The sequence below is a fragment of the Sus scrofa genome, chromosome 10, assembly GCF_054392235.1.
Source record: "Sus scrofa isolate SSC_HxYL_T2T_F1_AM1 chromosome 10, Sscrofa_HxYL_maternal_Yorkshire_Landrace_v2.0, whole genome shotgun sequence".
In the NCBI taxonomy this organism is placed as follows: domain Eukaryota; kingdom Metazoa; phylum Chordata; class Mammalia; order Artiodactyla; family Suidae; genus Sus; species Sus scrofa.
In genome coordinates, this window is record NC_139392.1 from 75355263 (window position 1) to 75362204 (window position 6942).

The following is a 6942-nucleotide window of genomic DNA, read 5'->3' on the forward strand; positions in this document are numbered from 1 at the left end:
TCATCCTGAGTGAAATGAGCCAGAAAGACAAAGACCAATACCATATGATATCACTTATAACTGGAATCTAATATCCAGCACAAATGAACATCTCCTCAGAAAAGAAAAGCATGGACTTGGAGAAGAGACTTGTGGCTGCCTGATGGGAGGGGGAGGGAGTGGGAGGGATCGGGAGCTTGGGCTTATCAGACACAACCTAGAATAGATTTACAAGGAGATCCTGCTGAGTATCATTGAGAACTTTGTCTAGATACTCATGTTGTAACAGAACAAAGGGTGGGGGAAAAATGTAATTGTAATGTATACATGTAAGGATAACCTGACCCCCTTGCTGTAGTGGGAAAATTTAAAAAAATTTAAAAAAAAAAGAAATAAAAGGCAAATAAGAAAGTATTTTAAGACCAAAAAAAAAAAAAAAAAACAGGTTGCCCAAAATTACCAGGCAGGGAGCGGGGCTGGGGGGGAAGGTTGCGGCACTTACTTTGCTTCAACCAAGTCTAACAGCTTCTCTGGCCGCTGAGTAGGGGAGACCCTGGCAGAGAGCACATCAATCTTTTATTTCCTCTCTTTTCAAGCAATTTCTAGGCATTCATAGCAGCGTGGGGGCCAGGGTAACACCTCGGAATCACAGAGGGTAGCTTCCTTCAGAAAAGCAGAGGATGGGGAAGCACCACAGGGGTCCCCACAGAAAGAGATGGCAGCCCTCTGGGGCTCCTTGTCTTACCTTCGAGGTGTGGGTGCTGGAACCAGTCCTGCCTTGACCTCCAGAGCTGACATGTTCCACTGGAGCTGTGTCATCGGTGGCTTAGGTCACGGGGGAATTTGTAAAGAGCTGCCCTGTAAGGGAAGGGTTTTGTGCTAACAGCCTGAGCAGAGATGCCGCCGCACCTCATCTGCAGACAGGGATGCTTCAGCTGCTCAGCTGCTTCTCTTCCCTTTTTAAAGAGCGCCCCGCCTCCCGCTAGACTCTCCTCCTGCCAGTAGGGGCGCTGTGGAGCCCTACCGCAGGGCTCCTCCTGGGCTCCACTGCTGCATCCGCTCCTTAGAGGAGATGCAAATTGGATTTACAGAAGTTTAACCCAAAGGTGCCATCTGGCTTGGCTGGAAGTAACACTTAAGAGAGGTAAGCAGTTTGGGTAGTCAACCTGCCAATAATTAGCTACTACCTTCATTAGTTACTACCTGTAGCTTCTGTGCCTTCTGTGTAACTCGCGATTGCCGCCTCTATGGGAATCCACACTTGTTCCCTGCTGCCGGCTAATTGAGACAGGCTCAGGAAAGGCCCGACTCCCCTGTTGAAAACATAGATGGTAGGGTCTGGTTCCCCTGGGTGTGGTCTTGGACCAGCAGCACCTGCGTCTCTTGGGAACTTGTTAGAAATTTAGAATTTCAGGCCCCATCCCAGGCCTACTGAATCGTAACCTGTGGTTTAACAAGATGCCCGGGTGTTTCAAATGACCATTTAAGTTTGAGAACCACTGCATGCGGGCACAGCCTAGCATCGCCATCACACAGCAGATGCCTCTGTCAATGAAAGCATTTTATCTATAACCCTTGCCATTTTCTCTCTTCATTGTACATTTTTTGCTCCACAAGTGCCACTCAGCACACTGTTTGGAACTAGGAAAGGAGTTAAAATTTCATAAGGCCTGCTTTACCAAAAGCCCTTTGGTGAGTAGGAGGTTTGTAACAGGCTTGGGTTTTCAAGACAATCACCAAGAGGTTGGGGTACTTCGTCCCAAGCACTTTCCCTCCACTAGGGGGAGTGTTTTCACGGGGCTTGGCTGCGGTCAAGGACTGTACATCCGCGGCAAGGTTGCCTAGTTCCTTGCCTACAGACTGACAGAATATGTCTCCTACGCGGATTTACTATTGCGCAGCAGATGTTGATGCCACTTGCAGTAATAAAACACAAATGCAGTTTTTACAGCTTTATTGAGGTATCATTGGTTTACAAAGACCTGCACATATTTAATGTGCACAAGTTGATGAGGTTGGATGTGTGCAAACATCCATGATTTGGTAACCACAGTCAAAGTCATGGAGATAGCCAGTACCTCCCAGGGTATCCTTTTGGTTTTGTTTGTTTGATTTTGGTTTTGGTAAGAACACTTAACCAAACATGAGATCTACCCTCTTAAATTGTGACACATGATTTAATTAACTGTGGGCATGCGATGGTACAGCAGGTGTCTAGGACACGTTCATGGAGCAAAACAAACTTTACAACTGCTTGGTAATAACTCTCAGCAAACAAAACACAAAATGGGAGTTCCCATTGCAGCTCAGGGGAAACGAATCCGACTAGTATATACAAGGACGAGGGTTTGATCCTTGGCCTCACTCAGTGGGTTGAGGATCTACACCAGCCTGTGGTGCAGGCTGGCAGCTGATTCAACCCCTAGCCTAGGAACTTCCATATGCTGCAGGTGTGGCCCTAAAAAGCAAAATAAATTTTTAAAAAACCAAATAAATAACAACTCTCCATTTCTCTGACTCTCAAGACCCAGGCAAGCACTACTGACTCAGCTTCCGTGAGTCTGACTATTTTAGGGACCTCATAGTACCGGGTTCATACAGAGTATTTGTCCTTCTGTGACTGGCTTATTTCACTGAGCATAAGGTCCTTCTGTCCATTTTGTCACAAGTGTCAGGATTTCTTTCTTTTTTAAGGCCAAATAATATTCCATTGAATGTAAATACCACATTTTCTTCACAAATTCTTTTTCTTTTCTTTTCTTTTTTGCCATACCCACAGCATACAGAAGTTCCTGGGCCAGGGACTGAACCCAAGCCACAGCAGTGACAAAGCAGGATCCTTAAGTGCTAGGCCACCAGGAAGCTCCCACAGATTCTTTCTTAAAAGTTATTTAGGAGTTGTCATTGTGGTTCAGTGGTTAATGAACCCGACTAGTATCCATGAGGACACAGGTTCAATCCCTGGCCTTGCTCAGTGGGTTAAGAATCCAGCATTGCCATGAGCTCTGATGTAAGTTGCAGACATGGTTGGATCCTGAGTTGCCGTGGCTGTGGTATAGGCTAGCAGCCTCAGCTCCCAACCCCTAGCATGGGAACCTCCATAATGCCATGGGTGCAGCCCTAAAAAGACAAAAAAAAAAAAAAAAAAAAAAGGTTATTTGCACCATATCTTTCCTTAGTCAATCTACTTGTTGGTGTGCTGAGTTCCAGGAAAGGAAGCCAGCTTTTTTAGGGGTTTGGGGACCACTTCTCTAGTGCTCAGAAGCTCCTAGCTCCCTGGAGTGTCTTAATCAGGAGAAAGACCTTAGTACATATTTGTGTTCAGCTGTGAGTTTTCAAAAAATATGTTTATTAAGAGTTAAATATAAACATTGACGTATTGTTTTACAGAAAATTGGGGTCTTTTGGGAACTGCTTATACCTGGATTATAGTTAAATATTTGTGTAACAGGATTTAGTGAGGTACAGGGGCTTTGGCAGTAAGGACAGAAGAAGGAGGTCGGGAGAAGGTCCACCCTGTGATGACACTACACTGCCTTCAATCTTGTAAGTTTCCCATTTGGATTTGGTCAGGTCCCCCATTATAAGCACTCCAACAATAGACTTCTTCCATTTGGAGCTACATATTTTTGCCCTGCAACTTTTTCAGTTACAGCAGTGTTTAGAGGCCAAGAATTTAGACAAATTAGACTTGAAATCAGACTTTCAAATTGTTGTACTACAAAATTAAGGGAGTTCCTTTAGTGGCTCAGCAGTTAACAAAGCCAAAGGGGCAGCTAGAAGAGAAAAGAGAAATCTGAGATACTTTCTTGAAAATAAATCGGGGAGTTCCCGTGGTGGTGCAGTGGTTAACGAATCCGACTGGGAACCATTAGGTTGCAGGTTCGATCCCTGCCCTTGCTCAGTGGGTTAAAGATCCGGCGTTGCCGTGAGCTGTGGTGTATGTAGGTCGCAGACGCAGCTAGGATCCCGCGTTGCTGTGGCTCTGGCGTAGGCTGGTGGCTACCGCTCCGATTCGACCCCTAGCCTGGGAACCTCCATATGCCGCGGGAGCGGCCCAAGAAATGGCAAAAAGAAAAGAAAAGAAATCGACCACTGTGAAGGTGCTCTGCAGGATAGCAGATGACAGGGACATCTCATGTCAAGGATGAAACTCCATGTGTGAGAATAGAACTTTCCAGAGATATGAATCAGAGCCAGAGGACAGACTGACTTCAAACACAAAATAAAACCCCAGCGGTGTTAACATTATTGTCGGCATTGCTGATTCTGGATCAAATCCAGCTTGTGACATGTCCCCTGAGACACGGACCAGCCCAACAAAAGAAAACACCTGGGCTGGTTATCCAGCAATGCCTACTTCTCTCGGCTGTTCCTCTTTTATTCAACCTGGCTGCTGGGATACAGTAAAACAGAGCTGCATTCCTGCAGCTAGATACTGGTAAAATCTAACTGCATCGCGGTGGCTGGGAAGTAAGAAAACATAACGAATCAGAATTCGTTTTTTTCCCCCAAGTTGCAGTTGCGACCTATGGTGCCAGACCATTTCACCTACTGTGCCTGCTGTGGGTCAAACCTATCTCCTGGAGCTGCTGAGGCACTGCCACAGAGGAAACTACCCACTGTCATATATATTTTTTTTTCAGTCACTTTTGATGGAGTGTTACATAACCCTCTCCCAATCTGTTTTGATGGAAAAACTCACTGCCCTCTGCAGCTCGGTCACGATATAGACACTCAGCCCTCTCTCGGTCCGTTATGATGGAGCAATAACCAGCCGTCTGGTCTGTTTTGATGGATTGACTCATATCAAGCTCCTGGCTGGCCTGAATGCAGTGAAACACTGCCCTCTGCCGGCGAGGATAGTGCAATACACAGCTCTCTCCAAGCCAGGTGGGTTTGTTGTTGTTGTTGTTGTTTGTTTTTGTCTTTCTAGGGCCGCACCTGCTGCATACGGCAGTTCCCAGATCAGGGGTTAAATCCGAGCTGCAGCTGCCAGCCTACACCACAGCCATAGCAACACCAGATCCAAGCCACGTCTGCGACCTACACCACAGCCCCAACTCACTGAGCAGGGCCAGCGATGGAACCGCGTCCTTACGAATACTAGCCGGGGTTCGTTACCACAGAGCCACAAACGGTAGCTCGTCCAGGGCAGTTTTGATGGAGACACAGATCTTCACCGCCAGCCGGGATGGAGCCACACACTGCCCTCTGCTGGAGAATCTGGATGACCCAAAGAACAGTCTCCTCTCGAAGAGACAGGATGGAGCAGCATGCAGCAGTCGTCTCCCGACCTGTTTTAATGGAGCAACACACCGCCCTCTGCTGGCCAAACTGGATGGCGCAACAGTTCTCTTGAAGCGGACTTTCTCCCATAAATCCCATATTTTATATAAAATATTAAATTTTCTCTTGTTAAATTTTTATAAAAATTCCAAATATACCCCAAAATAGAGTATGACAAACCCCCAGATACCAATTATTCAGCTTCAATAACCATCAATATTTTGCCATACTTGTTTCATCAATAGTTTTGTTTTTGTTGTCTTTTTGCCTTTTCTAGGGCCGCACCCGAGGCATATGGAGATTCCCAGGCTAGGAGTCGAATGGGAGCTGTAGCTGCCAAGCCTACGCCAGAGCCATAGCAATGCTGGATCCAAGCCGCATCTGCAACCTACACCACAGCTCACCTCAATGCCAGATCCTTAACCCACTGAGCAAGGCCAGGAATCCAACACGCAACCTCATGGTTCTTAATCGGATTCGTTAACCACTGAGCCACGACGGGAACTCCAATAGTTTTTTTTTTTTTTAAGTGAGGATATATTAAAGCAAATCCAAGTTTTAAGTCCTGATGTCACTGAGTACTTCATTAGGCACCTAAAAATAAGAAATTATTCTATCACATAACCATAATGCCATTAACATACCCAACAAAATTATGAAATCCAACTTCATAAAATTTCTTCAAATACCTGAAACAATCTTTCTTACTATAGGTTTATTTGAAACACTGTATAAAGTTTTTACGTGACTTAGATCTGTTTCGTATTTCTTTCACACTAGAATATTCCCCACCCTCTTCCCTTTTTTCTTCCTATGCCATTGGGTAGTCAGGAAAAATCGAGTCTGGAGTCCTGAAGAATTTGCCACACTCCGAATTTGGCTGCAAAGCCATTTCTTAAGCTGTGAACCCAATGGCCAGGATTTCCAGAGGAGCAACCTTTGATCTAGTGGAGCACCCTGCGCTGCCTCACTGGTGCAACGGGCAGGCTTGTAACTGTGTCCACACTCCTCTACTCCTCCCTGGGATCCAGGAGGAAGAAAGTAACCAGTCACTTAGAACCCCAAGAAATAGATTTTCTCCAGGGGAAATACCTTTTCTCTCTAACAGATTTCCAAAAAGAGCTGGAAAGGAGAGCAGTCCTCCCATGATCCAGGTAGAGAAAGAGTAGCCTGGGGCTGTGTAGGAGCTCTGCTGGGAGAGAACAAAAGTTGATTGTCTACAGAAAAAAAAAAATGTGTTCCACAAGAGGAAGCTCCCATCACAGACAAAGGACTTGCTGAAGCTTAGCTGTAGAGGCTTCAGTCTCTTGTTGGAAAGCTCATAGCAAGAAACAGCCTGGGTGCTCAGATGTGCTTGCTTATCTATGAGCCCTGCTCCTTTCTTTGTGCTCACAGACACGGAGCCCAGATCTGCAGATGAGAAACAAGAATATGGATGATGTTCACAGCAGCTTGGAGCACTTGGCAACCAGCACCTTCTCCAGATAGAGAGCTTCTGGGAGGGAAGAATTTATGGGCTGGCCAGGTGGCCTCTTGTGGACACCTCCCAAGCAGCCCTGCTGGCTCATTTGGGCCACATCTTGCACACCTGCTTCAAGGCAACCCCTTCTGCATTCCCACTTGCCCTAGACTACTGTGAGGGTCCAGTTTCCTCACCATAATCCAGGGGAGCCT

At 46.2% G+C, this 6942-nt stretch overlaps 1 long non-coding RNA gene across 1 annotated transcript; it reads right to left on the bottom strand.

Moving 5' to 3' along the window:
- Nucleotides 1-724: 724 nt before the first annotated feature.
- LOC146399526 (uncharacterized) lies at nucleotides 725-6460 on the bottom strand. The gene is made up of 3 exons (XR_014817994.1): nucleotides 6361-6460; nucleotides 5673-5862; nucleotides 725-837 (listed from the first exon to the last, which is right to left on the bottom strand). It is a non-coding gene; the product is annotated as an uncharacterized LOC146399526 (long non-coding RNA).
- Between the last annotated feature and the right edge of the window lie 482 nt (nucleotides 6461-6942).